Below are 20,396 nucleotides of genomic sequence, written 5' to 3'. Positions count from 1 at the left end.
GCTAAATTCCATCCATATGTGAATTGCAACCCTTCAGAGACTAAAAGTATGGGCAATTTCTGGTTTGCCATCTCTCTTTCCTCCAAAACACATTTGTGCTCATCTTGCAGAGCAAACAAGACCACTGGTATGTCCTATCCAGGTTAGAATTAGCATGGCTAATGTTGCTGGTAACCTTAACATCATAATTAAAATTATTCAAGGCACTTATTAGTCATATTATTTAGGGAGAGCTCTCAGGTCTCAGAATCTCACCTAAGAGGGTGAACACCAAAACAGGAAGAGAATTGTGGTAGTGAAAAGATAACTTGGCTCAAAAGCAAAATAGCAGCTGGTCAGCCCTTTTGTAAACTGCATTTAGGCAGTTTGAATTTGCTTTTTCCAAGGGTTTGAGTGTTTTCCTACATCTCACTATTGATGGATTTTCTGCTTGTGGCTTAACAGCAGTGGTTTTGGAGTTGCTTGGGTTTTTTATGCATATATTTCAAACAAGCCTGTCAGGTAGCCTTGTGCCCTTGAATCCTCCACTGCCATATGTGCTCAATAAAAATCCAACCTTGGTTGTCTCTGCTTATCCTGAGCAGATGACTTTGGAGCACCAAGGTCTTCTCTGGCATGTTCAGAGCTGCACTGAAGGAGACACCTGGGGTGGGGCTCAGATGCTGAGCATGGTTTGGGGAGTGACAATTTATCTCCCTCAGCTCCACTGAGCAGCACTGCATGGACACCAGGTGAGAAAACGGGCAGGCTGGGCCAGCAGAAACACAAAACCAGCCTGCTCCTGTGCCCCCTTCCCAGAAGCCAAGGCACAAACACCCTGCATGTAGGACAGTCCAGCTGGCCTTCGAAGAGCACCCCAAAAATCCATCTTGTTGACCCTTCCCCAGGTCTCCATGCCAAACCCATTCATACTGAAATGACAATAGCTGACAGGAATCAGTTTAGTTTGGCTAAAGAGGAGGCATCCTAAGGAAAAAAATATGGCTTTGGAGGCCCACCCAAAAATGCAAAGCCTGGACTCTGTCTGAGAGCAGAACTTGGCCTCCTGTCTCCACTCCCACAAAAAATGCTTGTAAATGTTATGCTCTTAGCGATGTATTTTTTTTTTCTTCCCTGCATTAAAAACTGAGTGAATTTAGTGCTTATAAAACCAAGAGGCTGATAGCAACTGGCTAGAACCAGATGTTAGGGAGACTGGAGCATATCAAGCAAACAGATTGTGCACATATAAGTATTCAGAAGTATGTAGCTGCATTACTTATTCCCAGTCAGATTATCAAACCAATTGATCTCTGAGTATAAAAACATGATGCCCAAACCTCAGGCCTTGCGAAGGAAGGGAAGAGGGGGAATGTCAAGATGTCTGAAGGTATCTACATCGATAGATTTAGAAAGAAGATATATTTTCCCTCCATCATTTGCAGCTCTGTCCTTCCCTGCTGCCCCAGCCAGCAGTGCACAGCAAGCCCAGCAGGGACAGATGCAATGCTTGATCACATCTCCTACCCAGCAAGGTGCTCAGCCTTTGGAAAAATGAGTGTCCCACTGTGGGGACAAGATGATTTCCCAGGACATTCAGCCCCACGTTCCCCTGATGTGGAGCCATATGGACTCCTTTAGCCAGCAGCACTCAGGCTGCACACAAATCCAAACACTTTTAGGAAAACTTGTACCAGAAACACGTGCCTGAAGTGCCAGCATTCCTTTCAATAAGGCATGGAAGGTAACTGGTGCAATCTGCCAGTAAACCCTATGGAAACACAAGCCTGTGGAGCTGGCTCCCTTAAGAGATTTGAGCTGTTAGTTTTAATGGCTTGAATAGGAGGGTTTTTTCTAACAAAAACTGGATCAGTTTTATTGACTTAGAGTGAAATGTTTCCGTTTATAGCTTGAGATTTCTGCTAAAAGATTTAAACAACCTTAAAGGCTCCTCCTCTGCTCCCACATCCCCAGCTCTGCTGGATGCATCCCCAGGTGACTTTGTTCAAACATCAAGGCCTCCAAAATCTCAGCTTTGGCCTTTCAGGCTCCCCCTGGTACCATCTCCTTCCTCACTGCACAAGTTTCCAGAGCATTTATCTATCAGCAGGCACTTGTGCTGTGCTGGTGCTAATGAAGCTCTTCCTGAGCCTTTTTCCACCACGGCCTCACTGCCAGCCAATCTCAGCTGACCAGCAACCAACAGCGTAAGAGCCAACACAGCCTCAACTCAGCCTCTTCTTTAGATAGAATTTTCCTTGGATTTCCATTTCACAGGCTTTGAGGCCAGAAGGAACCATCTCATCACTCACGATTTTGCACTCCACAGAGCCTTTACCACCTCACCAGCAGCGCCACATCCACCACCCATGGGTCAGACAGGAACAGGAGGGACAGCAACACCTTCAGCCCTAGCCAACAGCGGGTGAGATCTCCCTCCTTAGCGGATCCTGCCCTGCAAACCATACTGCATCCCTAAGGACATCAACCAACTTCTTCCAGGAGACAATTCCTTCCCAGCTAGGTCCAGCAATCACTGCAGTCCATGTGGAATCTCAGTTTCTGCTCCTTCTCTATAGCAGCAGTTTTAGACCAGCAGACACCTTCCCTGAGGGCCATCCCTCCCTCAGGTGCACACCTAGGACCATCACTGTTCATCATTCTTTTCAGCCCACGACCACACAGCACAAGGACTTATGCCGCTCAATGCAACTTCACCCAAGCAAAGTTGGGCACACATAGCTCTCACCTTATTTATCTGCTTCCAAATTGTAGAAAGATTGAGATCTTTATGTTCTTTAGTCATCTGTGCAGCACAAACTGGATCACAGGTTGCCATTATTAGGTAGAGCCTGGGAAGAGAGGAGACGGGAAGTTAACAGAAACATTGATGGCTGTGGTGGCGGCTGCAATTTTAATCCAGTGACTCAAGCTTGGCAAACAGAAAGGCTGCAATGTATTAAACTGTGAAGAGTTTACAAGAGCTGAACATCTAAAATATAGCTCTGAGAAATTACTCCTTAAAGCAGGCAAGCAAGAGCATCATGAACAGAACCAGGAGAATATTGTTTTCACAGGAAACACTCCGTGGGTGTGTTATAAGCTCTGTTCTTTGGCCTGTCACCACATAATTTCTGCACTTCTTGTATTTCTCTCTTTTCTCATACTCAAGCACTGTCCTGTGATACAGCAGAAGTGCATTTACAGCTGAAATTACAAAAGTGGTCCATTATGTTTTCTAAGGTAGTAAAAAGGCTGCAGTTTGTCACAGCTGTCTGGAGCCCCAGACACCTACAACTGGCAGAGCTGTGAGCCCCCTTCTTCTGCCCTGGCCCAGGCTGAATCTCTGTATGTGAGCATGCAGATTAAAGTTATGTACAAACAGAGCTTTTAGTGTTCTTGCTAGGAAAAAAAAAGGCAACAAATCCACAAAAAAAAAAAAATAGAAAAGAAAAAAAATGGTGCATCAGTGAAGCAAGAGGTCAGAGCATTCCTAAGCACTTATTTCAGAATAGCTCTGCTTCGGCTGCTGCTTCTTGGCTTCCCACAGGGGACACACCAGCTTTCCCATCTCACAGGGCAGGGGGAGCGTGGTGAGTCAGCTCCAGGGGGCTCTTTCCAGAGGGGAAAAGCCTCAGCATGTCCAGCAGGAAAACTGCAAAAGGGTGGGAGAGGAGCAGCCAATCCTCAAGGCAGAGCCAAGAAGCAAAGCCCAGGAAGACCCAGCCCTGTGTTGTTCCAAATCAACCTTTTCCCTTGGAGGCCTCCCAAATTCACCATGTAGACACACCAGCCCCTTACCTCTTCTTCAGCTTCCCAAGGAAGGAGGAATTGAGGGACAACAGGTAGGGATAATCCTCAGGCACCACTCATGCTACTCCTAAAGAGAAACCAAGCTCCACCACCAAGAAAACCAAATCCCTTCTGCTCGTCCCAAAACTTTTATAAGCTCAGTGTTCCCAGTGAGAAAGCTCAGGCCAGGCCCTACTTCAGTTAATTATTGCTAATTGTGTTTTCCCCGTGTCAGGTGTGTTGAGGAGTGCACAACTGTGGAATATCTCCAGCAATAAGGAGGTTAACCCAGGGTGCTACTGGGTTGTTTCCATCTCACCAGAAACCATCAAGCAGAAGAGCCTGGAGGGAAGTTTGTATGGAGCAAAGGTGCCATTGATTTTTGGAAGTTCCATCTAGTTTACACTGGGGTTATAACCCTCCCCTTCAGAAATAGTTGCAGAAGATTCAGGTCATGGTTGAAGGAGGCTCCCCTCACTCAAATGTCAGAATCCATCTTTCAAAACCAGATGGAAAAAGGCTGCTCTCAGGTCACACACCCAGTGGGGTTGGGTTCAGCTGCAGGACACATGAGAGAGCAAATGACTTTCTGTAAGATCCTTTCAACCTCAGGAGCAGCCCCACTTCTGCAGGTGAGGCACCTGTGTCAGCCTCAAAAGACAGGCAGGGACTTGCATGGAGGGGAGAGAATGTGAATCCACTCTCTGCAAATGTTGGGCTCCGAGAAGGTCTGGTTTTAGGCTTGAATATCAGTGTGAGTGGTATTAAATCATCCACATCAGTCTAATTAACACCTACACTACAAGGGAAGACAAAGCAGTTTTATGTTATTAACTCAGGGTAAAGAGGCTGTATCGGAGCCTGGTAGGCAAAGCTAAAGGTGGCACTGCTGTGGGCACAAAAGAGTTTTCACTTATTCTAAGCTGCCTCAGCTCCCTTAACAAAACACATTTTTTCCCCCTGTGGAAAGAAATGAGGGTCTCCTCTAATTCCAATAACTCAGTTGCTGGGCATGGTGCCTCTGATCTCACCATAGCTGAGAGGAAAAATAAACAATGAGCAAGCCCTGCAGAGCAGAGGGGGCTCCTCTCTCTGTTAGGCCTGCACGAGCCTCAAGATGGAAGCCTACTCTCATTTGAGGCCTTTGGGTGCTTGTATAATATAAATATTTACTAATAACACAGAGAGAGTGAGAGCAGGAGAATAGTCATTTTTCTCAGTGGCTTAGGGTTAAGTAGAGGGCAATGGCATCTTAAATCCAGATGTTCTCCTTTTGGGATTTGCCCACGAGGCATATTCTCATGAGACTTCCCTGGCATTTTGATTTGGATAGTAGCAAGCACTTTTAGCCCAATGATATCATGAGCAGATGACTCAAGATGCTCAAGGATTTTCTTTGTAAATTCCAGCAGTTTATTTTATGACTAATGCACGGCAGAAACTTCTTCAGATTTCATCTTCCCATCCTTCTGTGTTTCTATTTTCAGTTGGTTTTAAAGGATTCTGAACTTGGTCTGCTAGCAGAAGATTTATTTAAATTTATATAAATACAAACATTGTGTGCACACGAGGGTGTGTGGGAGCTGTTCCCAAGGTGCTGGTGAAATGACACATCCTGATGGAGGCAGAGCCAATGGAGGTGTTGGGGGCCACCCCTTTGGGAGAGAGGGATAAAATAAACATGGGAACATCTTTCCCATTGCAATTGCAGTAGGGCACAATATTTAATGCCATTTTACCATCTATGCTTGAAAAAAAATGACTCAAAAGTCACAGTCCTTGCACTTTTGGCCAAAACGGCAGCAGTTTCCAGATCCTTTCTGTAAAAGGCCCCGAATGTGGCAGAGGAGGGTGGAAAAGATGCCCACGACCCACCAGCTGTGGGGGCAGCAGTGGGGAGGGTGTTTAAACACCAGGCAAACACTGGACACCAGCAGCAGAGTGAAAAAACACAGAAAATTCATTGGAGGTGAAGCTGGGCTGCCTTGGCCAAGGCAGTTGCACAACAGCATCAATTCAAGGCTTGCACAGGGGTGATTTTTCTCTCCGTCCAATTCACCAAGGACTTGCACGCTACTTTGGTGGATTTTCTGCACAATTACAGATTATTGCCATGGCAACAGATGCATCACATGACAACTTTGTTACCTCAGAGACAAGAAACAGCTGCTTAAAGAAACAGGCGTCCACCAGGAATGGGGATATTTATTTTCTTTTCTTTTTTTTTTTTTTTCGTTGGCTTCATAGTGTTTTAGGAGTCCTCTCTGGTTTTCTCATGGATGCAACTTCCATTGTTTGGATAGTTAAAAATGTTTCAGTGCATCAACTGAAAGTTTTTTTTCTCCCACATCATATTTTTGCCTCTTACTAGAAATGCAGTGGGTATCTGGAGAAAAAAAAATAAAGTTCCTGTAATTTTGGGAGAAAAAAATGGCTTTTTTATTCCTTCATAAGCATCTCTCTCTAATGCTGCCATTTTGTTTTTATTAAGTTAAAGACCGTTGAAGCATTGCTAATAATATTATTTGAGAGAAATCCCAGATCCCTTGAAGTTAATGCTACTTTGCTTTTGGTTTGAGGGAGGCCAGAAGTTCTCTCTCAGGCCATATTCCCATATTCTTCAGAGATTCAAGACCCTCTCTGCCCCAGGTACCTCCAGAGCACCAGACACATGTCAGAGAGTTTAACTGGACAGGGAAACCCAGGAGAAGCTAAATCTTGTGTCATTCAAAATTTACTCCTTACATTTATGAAAAAGAAAAGTTCAGAGACATCATTTACTGCTGCCTCAATTTTTAGGCAATTTTAAATTAAGAGGCCTGTTTTAAAAAGCTTCACCAAGTAAGCCAGTGTCAGTTTGGATTTTTTATTCCAGTTGCCAATTTATTCTAATTTTTCATGCATAAGGAATAACGAAACCTTGATTTTTTTTTTCTCTGTTCATCCTGGGGAGCCCAGTGGGGCTCATTCACTGACTGCACCAGACGTGGATGGCACAAATCCCTGTCCCCAGCCCAGGGCTCAGCCCTGGCCCCCTGGCAGCATCTCCAGCCCCCATCCCGAGCATTCCAGCCTTCCTCATTCCAGCCTTCACCAGAGACCTGCAGCTGCCTCAAAGTCACCCCATTCCCCAGCCCCCAGTGGTGTTAATTAAGGACCTGCCGGAGCTCAGACAGCCAGACCACTTCAGCCCACAGTGAATGTCTGATTAATTAAAGGCTTATAATTAACCTTCATGGCTGGAATTTCCCAAAGACCTTCATGGGCTGAGGTACACAAATCCCATCAACCTCAACGGGAGGCTGGAATCAAATTGGTTTTGTCCCTTGCTGGGGATCCCCCTGCACACCAGCAGAGTGAAACCTTTCCCTTTCCCAGGTTTGGCTGTGTTTTCTCAGTTTGGATGTGTTTTCCCAATTTGAATGTGTTTTCCCAGTTTGGATGTGTTTTTCCAGCCTTTCAGAGCTGCTCAGAGAGAGCTGGAAAATGAATCCCATGCAGAAAACCCAGCTGTGCCCCTCTGTGCCACCACCAGCCCTGCTCACACCACGGGTCTGCACGACCAGAGCACGGAGCCAGCGCCAAGCTCTGCATCCAATGGAGCTTCTCCAGATTTATCCCACAAGGGAGATCAAGAGTCTCCAAACAGCCCCAGAAGTAAGAACTGAGGAAGAAAAACACATCAGACATTAGAGAAATCCTGACATTATTCTTTAACTGTTTTGTTTTAAATTTTCTTTCAGGAGTCACATTTTTTTCCAAAAAAATTTTAACTGGGAAGTCACCTCTGCACAGGACATTTTTGTTAATGAAGGCCACTGCCTTAATGAGGTTTTTTTTAGTTAAATATTTCTGGTAAATAAAATTCTGTTGTACGGCTTAAATTAGCACTGCAATTTTTTGCTATAGTTGTTTTTATTTGACCACATGGAGCTCAGTGACTTGTAACCCAGTCCCTCAGCCTATTTTTAAATTTCATGTGGACCTTTTTCAGTCATTTGGTAGCTTTTTTTAGAAGCATGAGAATGGAAGGACCAAACAATGTTGCTTTATCATTGAGAGATTTTGTTTCACAGGATCACAACTGAAATGAATTTGTCCAGCTTTCAGCCCAGGCTCTGGGGAAGAAGAAATCACAATTTTTTAGTAAAAAGACTCCCAGTCTTGTAATTTTGGTTTCATGCTAACCCTCTATGGAAGATGTTACACAGTTATTCTATGATCCAAATCTTGGTCCAAGTGATCCAGAGACAGCAGACAAAACTGGACAGCCCAGTTGTTGCAGGCTGTTCACATCCTGGTGGACACAGGACTTCAGGGTTTTGCCCTGGCCTCCTTCATTCCCTGATTTCTCCCTCTCCTCTTGCCTAGTTGTGGTAGTGCTACTGATAAACCAAGAACTGGAAACACTCAGGTGAGGCAGGAGTGATGAAAAACATCAAAACAGCACAGGTATCCCTCTGACATCTGCACTCCTGATCCTAGAGATCAAGCTGTATTCATCTGGCTTTGGAAAACTCCACAAGATCTCACCTAGGTGCCCCTTTGGGTATTCTCTTGATCATCCCACCCCCACTTACCTGTTAAGCCCAACAAACATTTTTGCTCCCACTTGGAGACAAAGGAAGAGGGGTGTAGTGAAGGGAAAAAGAGATGCTCTTAGTCCTCCAGCAAAGTAAAAGCAGAAAATCATCCGATACAAACACCCCAAACTTAAACAGGGCATTAGGCAGAATTAACAGACCAGACCTCCAAGCCATCAGAAATTCCCAGCTGAATAAAAGATTGATTTCAAAGACTCAAAGATACCTCAAGGCCAGCATTTCCAAAGAAGATGGGAACTGATTGGAGCTGAAGCATTCCTCTTATTCAGTGCATTTGAGTGAGCGCTTTAAGTCTCCAAAGATTGAACTATAAAGAGAAATTAGTTTATTAATAATTCACAGGCTCCAAGAAGAAAAAAAGTCAAAAGCATATGCTCATGAACAAAGCTGATTTTATTTTCCCTGTTTAGAATTGAGCAATATGTAAAAAAAGGAGGGTGTTGAGCTCAAAAATTTAATTCAGGACTTTTTCTCTTCCTTCCCTTTAACCCAAGCAAGGATATATTCCAACTTCATCACGAGCACTGAAAGTTCTTCAAATCCCAAATGGTTTATGTGAAACATTAAAAGCACACTATCATCTTCAGCTCTTTAATAGTTTAGGACGTTTTCATGGCATAGTTATTATCCAATAGTTCCTAATTGTAGCTTGTGCATTTCAGGACAACACACTCATGGACTGGAATAACAGAGATTTTAGACTCCCATCCAGAATCATGGCAAAGCATATCCTTACTGTAGGGATCTCAAGGATTCTGGCACTTCCCTGTCCCACTTTGCCAAGTTATGAAGTCTGTAACATTCATATGCTTAAAGTCAATCTTGTTACTCCTGATTCTGTGCTTTTTCCTGGTAGTTTTGGTAATTGTTTGATTGTAGGACACTAGGTAAACGCAAGAATTGAATAATTCAATTATTTAGATTCACTAAAAGACAGACAATAAGGGAGTTGTGAATTTTAGGAAAAATGCTTTCCATTGCTCAATGGAGAAATTACAATAAGAGCAGGGTGGACATCACAACTTTTGCCACACTTATTGGAATATTGGATCTTTTATAAGTGAATATTGGTTATTCCTATAAAAGTCCTTGTTTCCCTCTACAGGAGAGCTAAATATTGAATATTTTATCCCAAAAAGGGCTGCACAATTAGATATTCCAGGGATTTTTTTCCTCCTAATCTCAGAAAAAAGTCTCATACCATGACCCAACCTCAGCAAGGAAAATACAGATTATGAGTTCAAATTACATTACTAATGCAATGTGTCAGTCTCGTTTGTTTCTTGGTTTCCATTCTATTGAATCACAGTATTACTGCTTTTGGAAGGAATCTGATGATAAAGAAAGCCACCTCCCAGCAACGGAGGGGAATGATAAAAGAAGAGGCCAGCCATCATCATCCTAGAGGAAATAAGGAACACTGGAGCCCTGGAGCAGCTGTGATTCCCACGGGACTCTGCTCTGACTCAGAACCCAGGCTGCAGCTGATGCTCATCCCCCTGGATCCCACTCACAGCCAACAAACTGTTGCTCAGAATATAATACTTTTAGCCATGTGAATTTTTTCCCCCAAAGATAATTATTTATTTCACCTCTGAGTGAACCAGAGTGGAACGCGTTCCAGAGCAGCACTAGAAGAATGTGAAAAGCTCAGATAAATTCTTTGTGAGGTGATTTGCCTTTTTCCCCTTCTCTTTGTGGGAAATGTGTGGCTGGGAGACAGAGATCGCTGTCCTGACAGCAGGTTCCTCACAAGACACATAGTTCAGGGTGCACAAAGAGCAAAGCAAAGCAGGTTTAGCTGCTCTTGGCTGCTCAGAATTGTTTCCTAATACTCTGCATGGCTCGAGCAAAGGATTAGGCTGTTATTGCTGTGATAGGTGAACTGCAAGAGATGGAGGTTCAAATTCTAGAGTTACTATTTCATCCTCTCCCAGGCCAATTTCCTCTTGGCTCCAGCTGGAGTCCTTGAAATCCAGGGAAGTTTTGCCTGACTATAGAGTGAGTAATGATTCCAGGAATCAACATTTGGAGATAACACCAAATTGAGTATCTTTGCTAAATTAACTTTCCTCCTAAGGTCATCTTTGTAACACTCGAGCGCACAATGCGTTATTTTTGAAACGAGCCGGTCTCTATCTGTTTATCATCAGACCAATACACAAATTCCTGATCATTTCTCCACCAGGCACACATAATTTGAGGCCATTAGGCAGTGCTTATCCATACCTCCACCGGGCAGATGTGTTCCCTGGGAGCGCTTGTCCAGGGTCTGGCAATAATATCGCAGCATGGGCAGGAAAATCAATCCCAACGAGTTTCAGAGGGACCCTTCCAAAGCTCCCCAGCATGTGACAGAGGGCTGCTAATGAGAGGGAGAGATCACATTCATTGCATGAGTGACAGGTGAAAGGGAAGATTAACGCTAGCATACACCTGCTCTTTGGTGCCCCAATTAAGACCTCCTACTGTCAGCAGTAACATAAGATGCAAATCAGCCCATGCCCTTCCCCCTCCTCCTGGAAGGCTGTGGCAGGATTTGGAGTAAAGTACAGTGAGAAAAGAAATGTAATATCTTGAATGCTTTCCTTGCTCTGCAAACCTTTTGCTTGCCTCCTGATTCTGTCCTTTTCCTGCCTTTCCCTTGTCACCACTCCCCTGATTCTTCTCACCTCGAGAGGGGTGATGACCTGTTTCAGCAAGGGATCCCTTCCCTGGGGACAGTTCCAGGCACAGATTGGAAAACCCGTGATTTGAATTGGCAATACTTACCCCTGCTTTAAATTTGTTTGAACTAACCTTGCTTGAGCCACTGGAGATAGAGGAAGTGGGTGAAAATATCATTGAAGGAGATATGTGGAAGGGAGAAGGAGGGGGTTGCTCATCAGCTTATCATGGACTGGGTCTAAGGAATTGCTTTTGAGGCAATATTTTAATGCAGCATTGGCAGCCCATGCTGGAATATTGCAAATCCATGAGTAGCTCTTGTGAGTGCTTTTCCAATATGTCCATACTATCCCATTTTGTCTCCTCCTACTGTCCAATATTAATCAAATATTGCTTATCTGATGGAATTCCAGCTGCCAAGGTATTGTAGACTTCTCAAAAGCAATTGTCTTTTAACTTTCTTTTAGGTCTTGCCTAGGGGACCAGCCCAGAACGTGCAAATCCATTCCAAAGGGAGAAAAAAATTTGAACAAATTGACATCCTTCTCTCCTTAAAAAAATCACAGGAGGTTAAAAAATTGTTTTTTTAAAAAATAGGTTAACAATAATTCAAACTGGCACTAGCATTTTGGGTAGGTTTTGGAGAGCATCCCTCCAGGACCCCTGCCTCTGCTTCTCCCACCCAGCCCAATGGGCAGAGGTGACCACGCTGTGTGGCAGGCAGACAGCCAGGGCAATTGGCCTTTCCTTCCTCCTCCCAGCTCTGCTGGCTGTTGGAAAACATGCATCAATTTGTTTTTCTCCCTTCAGGCAGAAAATAAAATTGGCAAAAATCTTCCCAGCAGGAAGCCAGGAAGCCCTGTTTAAATTTTCCCAAGGGGAGGGGGCAACTCAGCAAAGTCAGTATTTTCCTGCAAAAAATTTCAATTTGCGTAAAGACAACATTTTATTAGAACAATTTATTGATAGAAAACATCTAGAAATCCCATTCCAGAGCTTTATTGGCAGAGAAATGAACTCCTGCATTTCACAACCTCAGATTCTTTTCTCCTTCAGCAAACTGTCAGCTTTCTACCATTCAATTAAAAACACCCCCAGCCCTTCAGTTTGTTGCACTTTCTATCTGGGGTGACTTAGCCCAAATCTGAAACAATTACACACACTCAAAGTCTTTAGAGCTCTCGAAACACTGATGCATAGGAAGGGAATAGAATTCTTGGGACACTCTCTAGTTCATTTATCTCGTCTGGTAATCTTTTGACAATACCCATAGACAGGAGTTGAGTGGAAAGCAACAGCTCTACAGCTCAGTTTCTCAAATTCCTACTGATACTGAAATTAAAGCCATGAAATCCCTTCTCCCAGTGGTGTTGTGAGAATAAATTCTTCAGTGGCACTAAAAGGCCCTCAGATATTAATGCTGAGTGCTTGCAAGAGTACACAGAAAGATGGATGGTGTTTGTCCTCAGCCCCCAGAAACCATTAAGTTCCATTGCTCTTTAAACCTCTCTGATGCACCAGCTCTGCTCCTCAAACCTCTGTGCATCCACTTGTCCTCTCTGCATGCACATTCAGTAGGGTTGGAATAGTCACATTTAAGGAAAGCGTCAAAGAGATGTTTTGGGGGAAATCTACCAGAAAGTGAGGACACAACACAAACCTCCTTCAGCTGCTTTATCCCAGCATCTCCACTCCAGAATTATGGACTCCTGTGAAGAGTGGAAGTGTGCAGGTGGAAAGAGGAGAGTGTATGACACCTCTCTTGAGATGAGATTGGGATGCACAGGAAATTTCTGACTAGCTTTTATGCAGAGACGTGGGGGGAAAAAATTGCATTTATGTATTAAAGGATGTTAATATGCTCAGAGTAATTTTCCATAGATTTTATTGATTGATTTCAGGCTTTGAGGGTTTAACTGCCATGTCAGTTTGCCCACTTTTAATTTAGCATGTGGATGACTTATAACAACAAGCTGGTTTTATCACTTGAAACCCTTCCTAATTAATGATAGACAAAAGAGGGACAGAGAAAACACTCTGGGTGAACATATTATTTTCTCTTCTCTTTCATCCTGGAAAAGCTCCTAAAACTTGTGAGCTTGAGTAAATTATTTGGAAGACTGTTAAATACACAGGCACAGCAGCAGCAACAACCGTGCAAAGTTAATAAATCTCACAGAACTGAAATTATTGCAATAAGGATTATTCCAGATTTAGAACAAGAAGGATAAATATCACTATGAAAGGTCTTCATCAGCGTCTTCAGCCTCATCATTTCCTGTGGCTGTGATTCAGTTATTAAACTGTACACAGGCTAGGGAAGAAGTCAAACTGCTACAGAATGAAGAAAAAAAAAGAGGGATTAAACCTGGCTGGGATCTAACAGGGATACAACTGTTCTGCCACTGGCTTAGCTCACAGTGCTGGGCAATGCATTGGACACCTCCCTGTTTCATTTGTCCATCTGTAAACTGTTAAAACAATTCTCACCCCAGCATCCAGGAGAAATCAATCATCAGGACTGAGCTGAACCAAATAGCCATTAAGTTCTTGGATGGAAGACATAATAGGAACAGAAATATTTTCACTTGAAGTGTTATACTGCCCTCAGTTAGGCTCTGCTGGTGGTGACGTTGAGCTGAGCACATTCTCCTTGCTTTCAGGACAGGCTGTGATTTTCAAAAGCTTCTATAGCAACAACATTTGCTTTATCTCGAGCCCCTTCTGGGGTTGCATAGAGTAACTGGCACTGTGAAACCCCCAAGTCTTAATCCAGAGAAACAGCTCTGAGCACTCTGCAAACAGAAATCCAACATCTGTATGGAACCTCTCACCTTAGAGACCCTTGCCATGAACTGCCCCTGTCCTGCCCCTTATTGCACACATCAGCACCATTGTCAGCACTTTCCATCCTCTAAAGCAGTCAGGACAACTCCTCACAGTGTGCTTTGAGGCTGTTGGAAAGAAGAACAGGCTTACATTGTCCCCAGGCTTGACCTCTGGTTTTTCTGGACACTTTGAACCTTACCCCTGAAACCACTTGGACCTGGGTTTTCCTTTGGTTTTCCAAGTAACAGAAGCAGCTCTTGTGCAACCCCATAAGTCCAGCAGCCAGGGCTTTGATAAAGATCCTGAAGTAGTGCAAAGAGCAAGTTCATTCTAAAAGCAAGCAACACCACCACCAAACTTGCTAGGAAAAAAAAAAAAAAAAAAAAGAAGAAGAAGAAGAAAAAAAAAAATCACCAAATTTGTTCAATATGGAGACAGACATGGAACAGAGCCTGTCCAGAGCACCTCTTGGGGGCACATTTCTTCAGCAACTCCACTGCATTCTCATTCTTCTAGTGACTGCCCAAAGAGCCATGGTGTGGCAGCCAGCAAATACAGAGACTGCTTAGAAGATATTTTTTTCCACAGATAAAAAGATTTCTGAAATTCTAGAAATGTTCTTTCCTTCTTTTTATTTTGTTTTGTTTTATTACAAGCTTCCACACTATGCTGAAATATTCCAGGCTTTATTTTCAATAAATAGTACAGAAAAAGTAGCTTCAGATGCAGCTGGAATCTGAGCTGAGAGCTACAGTCCTGATGGCCCTGCCCAACTTTCCTTCAGCGCTGTCAAAGATCTAGAGGTTAAAAAGAGAGGGAAATGAAAATCCTGATAGAAGTTACCCCACTGCCCCTTCTTCTCCTGGCTCCCAGTGCAATGTGTTCCCAAGACATCAAACTGAAACTCCACATCTGCCTGTCCTAAAGGGTGTTTTCCTTTCCTGTGCACTTTCAGCTGCACAATTTGCATTAATACAACTTGGGGATCATTGTGTGACCCAGCCACAAAGTAAGACAGAACATAGGTGATGCTGTCCAGGGTCTGGCCAGACATTTTTGTCCAGAAATTTCCTTCTAGACCCTCAGGTTTGGCCATTTTTCCATGGTGGCCTTGGCCCAGGGAAGTGACAGCATGTCATTTATCCCTGAGCTCAGTGGCCTCCCCAGCTCTGCACGTGCCAAAATTTCTTGTGGAGCTCCCATTGGTTCTGATGACGCTTTCAATTTAGCAAATGTTTATGTGACTCTTGGTTGGAAAAGGATGGAAAAAGAGTCCAGGCACATCACTCTAAATAGATCTGTGGGTAACACTTTAGCTACACATTGAACTTAGATTTAGTAGCATCGTTATTGCATGTAATGTTTATTTTATTAGGTTTATTTTATTAGTGTGCCCACAGCAGAATGTAAGCCTTGTCTTTGTCAACTCTAAAGGCACCCCACAAGAGGCTCTGAGTAGAAAAATATGGTGCAGTTCATTTTTTCCTTTGGAAAAGCCAAGCAGATGCTGATGAGTGGATAGTCACAATAAGTGTGTGTTTTGAATGCACTATTAAGCTCTGAAACTCAGCTGAGTTAACTTGGTGGGAAGTTGGGTTTAATTTGATCCTGTCTCTGAGTGTTCATAAAATGATGCAATTCAGCTTTTACCAGATGAGTGGTATCATCAAAATATATTATTTAAATCCCACCCTCTTAGCCATGTGGCCAAATTGGAAGAAGTGTCACTTAAGTATCTCCTTCCAGGCCAGGAAAAGATCAGTCACACTTTAAATTAAGTGTCTCAAGTAAGGATTTAATTTAGACTTAATAAGACAGCGATTGTACATTAAATACCATTGGGTTATTAAAACCATATTCATTGAGGTTTTACAGCTATGTCAGGACAATATGCCATAAATGGAAAAACTGGTAACAAGACACAGTTATTGATTCTGACAACATGTGCTAGATAGGACGCATTCATATGTTCAATAAAAATAAGATAAACAAGCATGTTTTCCAAAGTGGCCATGGATGCCCTCACCAAAATGTCAGGCACTCAAAAACAAGAGAAAAATTATCCTCAATGCCTCCCTAAGAATGAGATTTATTTTCCCTATTGTTAGGGAAACTGAGGCATGAAGAGGGCAACAAAGGCATTTTCTTAAGGTTTGCTAAATAGCTTTTGGGAATGCAGAGTTTTTTGAACTCCTCTTACATTTTTGCTGTGCTTTTATCACAGGACAAACCAAGTAAAGACCAGGGTGGGTCTGAAAAAGAAGAATCCAAAGAAGAAATCCAACCCAGTCAAGGACACCAATGTCCCCAGATGTCACAGAGCACAGGGCTGGCAGGGCAGGCCTTTAATGAAGAGGGAGTGGGAGGTCTCGGCAGACCCAGTGCCCCTTTTTGCTTGGGATGGGTGAAGCTCAGGAGATCCTGGATGCTTTAGTGTTTGTGAGCAAGGAACTGGCAACACCTCTACAAATCCTAGGAATTATTTTGTATTTGCATTTATTTATTTACACACAAATATCTGTGACTCTGCATATATAATACATGTATGTGTACAAAAGGACTTATAGGAGGGACTTTCCCACCAGAGGAAATCTTGGAAGAGAGAATGTTTATACCAAAAAACATTTCCTTTGCTAACAAGTTTCTGTATTCCCCGTACTGTTATTAGAGATATTTGTGCTTAAATCAGAAGTCCCAGCCCTGCCTCTCCTTCCATCTGAGCCAGCTCAGATTGCATAATCCTCTGTTTGTGGCATCATCACATGTTGCTATAGAGATAGAGAAACCTCTGTGATGATGATGATGTCAAATTGCTCAGCCAGATAACACCAATATCAAGATAGAGGAGGAGGGGGTCTATAAACAGAAGCAAAGCATCATCTCCAGCAGTCAGTAAAGAGGAAAGGTAATATTATTTATAGACCTCTAAAGGTAAACAGATGTCAGCGCCAAACAAGCGTGCCTTGAAAGCTTTCTCTGGTGTGAAAATCCCCAGCTCTGCTCCCATTTTCAAAGGCTTTGCTTCATCAACATGACTTCTTCAATTGCTCTTTTATTCAATGGGCTCTATAAATTTGGGAGAAGTTATGCTGCTACTGCCATGGCAATGTGGCAACCCTATGAATGCTGTGTCTGTCTCATCCTGTGGCTACGTCTGGAGATGAGCTAAGATCCCTCACTCACAAGAAATCTATGTTGCTCCTATTCAGGTCTTGAGTCTGGGTCCAGACTTGGATGCTCTGAGCAGCACCCAAAATTCCCGTGGCAGGGAGCTCACAGCCATGGCAGGGAGACAGAGGCACAGCAGTGGTGGGATCCTCACTCCCAAATCCATATGTAGATGTCAGAATTGCAGTTTTCCCTAGAAATTGAAATGTTTCTGCCACTTGGAGGTGGAGTGCCCTGACTGTCAGGAGCCACTTTGTTCTGCAAATGTCAATCTAGGGAAGAAGATCTGATTTCTCACTTATATTTCATCTTGAATTTCTGCCTACACCCAAGCTTTCCTCACAATCCAGACAAAGGTTTACATGACAGTTGTACGAAGCTGACCTGAAAGACAATTATATTTTACAATTCCTCTAAACAGGAGAAAATGGTGGCTTGGTTCCTTTCCTGCCCAGACTGTTTAATTGCCGGGGTATCACGGAATGCCTACATTGTAATAAAACTCCAGAGTGTATCCAGGTACCAGGGGATTTATTAACTTGCACTCAACACTGGCAATCAGCAGCCAGGGTCAGATGTGCCTGGTGATGATGACATCACCATTTTTGGCAGCTCTCTCCATCGAGTGTTGAGTGAGGTAATGTCCCCAAAATTAAAACTGACAGCAGGATTAATAATGATAGATTCCTTGAGCCTTCTCTTTGTGCTCTAAATTGGAGTCCTATTTCTTCTATCAGAGATTGCCAAAAGATCATCATAACACTTCAGCACACCAGCAGTAAGGGACACCAGCAAGAGGCACTGGGTGAGGAGGTTCCTGCAGGAAGGTTTGGTCACACCTGGGCACTGACTGACTGTAGTTTCTACTGGAGATGAGCAGGTGTCACCATCCCTGAGCAGTTGCCATCCTCACAGCCCTGCCAACACTCAGCTCGGGGTGTACAGCTGGAATGAACTCACAGGGATGTGGCTGTCAGCAGCTGAGGGAGAGCTCAGAGGAAGGCTGTGTCCTGCTGCAGCCCTTTAAGGAATCTGCAGGGACACACCAAAACACACCAGCTGGACCACAAAGCCTTGCCCAGCACATTCATGGGCATTGTTTAGATTTTCTGGAGCAGCTTGCAGGTGGTTTAGCCTGTCTGGCACAGAGGGGTTTTGACTATTTGTTTTTGAAATTTTACAAGGAAAAGAGAACAGAAAGGAAACCCAGGCTGTGGCTGACACCCTGTGAGAGAGCTCCCTCTGCCCAAGACCTCAGTGGCCACAAAACAACATCAGGAGTGCAGTGTTCAGCCACACTGACCCAGGGCAAACAGGGCTGACACCAGGGCACTGCAACCTCCATCTCTTTAAACATCTGAACTTGGCCTTCTTTTTTTGCTCAGTTGAATATCAGAGGGGAAGGTTTTCCTGAGACATTCCTGAAATCTGTAACAGCAACTAGTAACCATGCCATCACCACCAGATCCCAGGGGGTAAAATAGACTTTGGACTTTCTGTAAAAAAACAGAGAGCAGCCATGGTCCCACTTTCTGGGCATCTCTTCTCCCACTGCTCCCAGTGCCTGAGAATTTTGCTTCCTTAAATTTTACTCAGATTCCTCTCTTGACATTTCTCTGTGCTGTTTTTACCTGTCCTGCTCCTTGCCTCCTTTGCCTGCTCTCTGCACCAACACCAACACAAGCAAACAATAATCCCAGAATACAAGTGTGAGCTTCAAAGACAGATTTCTTACACGAGTTTGCCAAACTTGCCAGAAGGAGACTTTAGAGATCAGCAAAGGCAAGTACCTGGGTTTTTCCTGTGATCATATTCTGTCACAGCAGCAGATGGAGGTGGCTTTGGCATTTGTAGCATCTATTGGCAAATTAAATCCTCCGATGGTCACCAGGCACTAAAATGAAGAAATAGAAAGTACAGGAACTGCTTGGATCTCAATCAGTTTATATTAAATAGTATTTACTACCCCTAATTGTTACCTAGCTCAGATAAAATCCATCTCATCGGTGCATTACTTTGCCTGAGCACAAACTATAGACCTGAGCACTTCTATGCACTTTAAAATGCTGGAAAAGCATTTTGTGGTATTGTCTTTGTGAGTAGGTGGATGGCACAGAGCACTCCCTGAACACTTCTGTAAAAGGCAGGCCCTTGAAGGCCCTACAGTCCTTGAGTTGTTCCCATATTCCAGAGCAGAGCCATATATTGCTCAGTCAAAATGAAGCCATGGAAATCTGCAATAATGATGGAAGAAATGAGCAAAGTTTTGGTCATTGTTTAATTCGCTAAGAGAGCAACCCCACCTAAGATTCGTTCTGCCAACTCTGACAAAGTAGCCAAAGATAAAGACAAATATGCCTCAGAGATGGAGCACAGCTGTTAAAATAACAGTGAAGAGGAAAAAAAGTGCACAATAATTTAATTAAGTAGCTGTGCCCATTCCATGTTTCTCCCCGCAATGCTATTGGTGGCAAAACAATAGTTTGTCACTAGTTTGAAATTTTAATTCTTTCCTATACAGATGTTACCCTTAGAAAGTCTTGTAATAACCTCATAGAACTGCATTTCTCTAATGATGATAAAGTGCTTTAGTTAATTAAACTTCACAACATTTCTGAAAGTGCCATACACTAAACAGTGCAGCAGCCTCACTGCAAAACACAGGTCTTCCAAAAATGTATTTCTGGGTTTTGCACTCTCCCATTCTTTATCAGTTGCAAAGGAACCTCTGGGGATGGCTATGTACAAAACTGACAGAGAAAATGCATTGGAGCTGTTCTTATTAAAAGGTTTGATGAGGTTATTTTAAAGCAAAAATCACCCTTTTACCAAAAAAGAAAATGTTTTTCAAAAGTTACTTTGATTTCACAGGAGATTTCAGCAGAAAAGTTTGTGAAGTTCAGCGTGGACTAACTTGTACCTCTCAACAAAAGGGGAGAATGTGCAATCAGTCCAGACCCCAATCTTGAGGTCTGAGTTTCATATTGCAAAAAACTTGGAAAGGTTACCTCTCATGTCAGTGCAAAAGTATCTCAAAATTGCGAAATGTGGTCACCAGACACAGTTGTAGTTTTACATCTCATTCTATCATCAGGCAAGTTTGGGTCTGGTTTATATTTCCCTTTCAGGTAGTGCAGTTGATAGTACAAGCAATTACAACAATAGGCCAGTGCCTACTTGTAAAAACCCCTTTCCATGGCTTGGACATGTAACACAGCATGTAGGCCTCTGAATTTACTTTGTTAAGAAATAAGCATTATATTTGCTGCCAGTGCTCTGCTACACTGCCCATCTTTCTACTCTGAGTAGGAAAATCACAAAGGTTTTATCTGAGACTCTTTAGCCAGGGTCAGAGCA

At 43.3% G+C, this 20,396-nt stretch overlaps 1 long non-coding RNA gene across 1 annotated transcript in view; it reads right to left on the bottom strand.

The window, feature by feature from the left end:
* LOC110470840 (uncharacterized) overlaps window positions 1–20,396 on the bottom strand; it is a 226,205-nt gene that overhangs the window by 28,870 nt on the left and 176,939 nt on the right. Inside the window, exons 11-15 of the long non-coding RNA XR_014958334.1 lie at window positions 18,830–18,933; window positions 10,605–10,740; window positions 8,581–8,682; window positions 3,781–6,157; window positions 2,729–2,831 (exon numbers count right to left, since the gene is read on the bottom strand). This is a non-coding gene — a long non-coding RNA (uncharacterized LOC110470840). The remainder of the gene's footprint in view (window positions 1–2,728; window positions 2,832–3,780; window positions 6,158–8,580; window positions 8,683–10,604; window positions 10,741–18,829; window positions 18,934–20,396) is intronic.

The sequence above is a fragment of the Lonchura striata genome, chromosome 13 (genome assembly GCF_050655825.1).
Source record: "Lonchura striata isolate lonStrDom1 chromosome 13, ASM5065582v1, whole genome shotgun sequence".
In the NCBI taxonomy this organism is placed as follows: Eukaryota; Metazoa; Chordata; class Aves; order Passeriformes; family Estrildidae; genus Lonchura; species Lonchura striata.
Note: the sequence above shows the minus strand (reverse complement) of the source record. Positions and strands in the feature narration are given on the sequence as shown.